The following is a 646-nucleotide window of genomic DNA, read 5'->3' as shown; positions in this document are numbered from 1 at the left end:
TGTACTTCCGTTGCACCTTTCATTTAGCTGTTTCAGAATGTGTTCAAATAATGACTCAGGCTCCTGGCAACATAATTTGCATACATATAGAGTAGAGGGAGGTTCAAAGCTGTAAAATCACTGAACAGAGGTCACTCCAGCTGGAGTAAATTGAAACTTGCAAGACTCAACTTTGTGTTCCCTGTCCTAATATTGCCTTACTTGGTCATCTGTGCCTAATTTTGGTAATCCATCTCATAGCTTGTATGAGGTGCTGAATTAATACACCTAGGCAGCCTGCTGTTTCATGCTGTTTCTAACAGCAAAGAAAGCTGTGGGCACAGGATGTGAAAGGAAGTTCCTTGCCTGCCCCAGCATGCTGGGGGGCAGGACACGGGGCTTCCTGCCGGCTTCCTTGGGGTTACTGAGAGCAGGGCGTGTTCTGTACTTCATAATCTTACTGTGTTTGTGCAGCTTCTCAGCCTCATATGTAGTAGTGAGCCAGATTTGCTGGCTCTCAGGAGTAATTCTGATGTTGAAACTTGTAAGGGAGGGGCAAATTCACTAAGAGCAGTTCTGGGCCCATCATATGTCCCGAGGCTAAGACTCTGAGTGCTTGTTGGCTCATAAGACCGAGTGATGGCTCGCTTGGACCGCGTTGGTTCAG

Source organism: Corvus brachyrhynchos, unplaced genomic scaffold, assembly GCF_000691975.1.
Source record: "Corvus brachyrhynchos isolate BGI_N302 unplaced genomic scaffold, ASM69197v1 scaffold94, whole genome shotgun sequence".
Taxonomy (NCBI): Eukaryota; Metazoa; Chordata; class Aves; order Passeriformes; family Corvidae; genus Corvus; species Corvus brachyrhynchos.
This window is presented reverse-complemented; position numbering follows the sequence as displayed.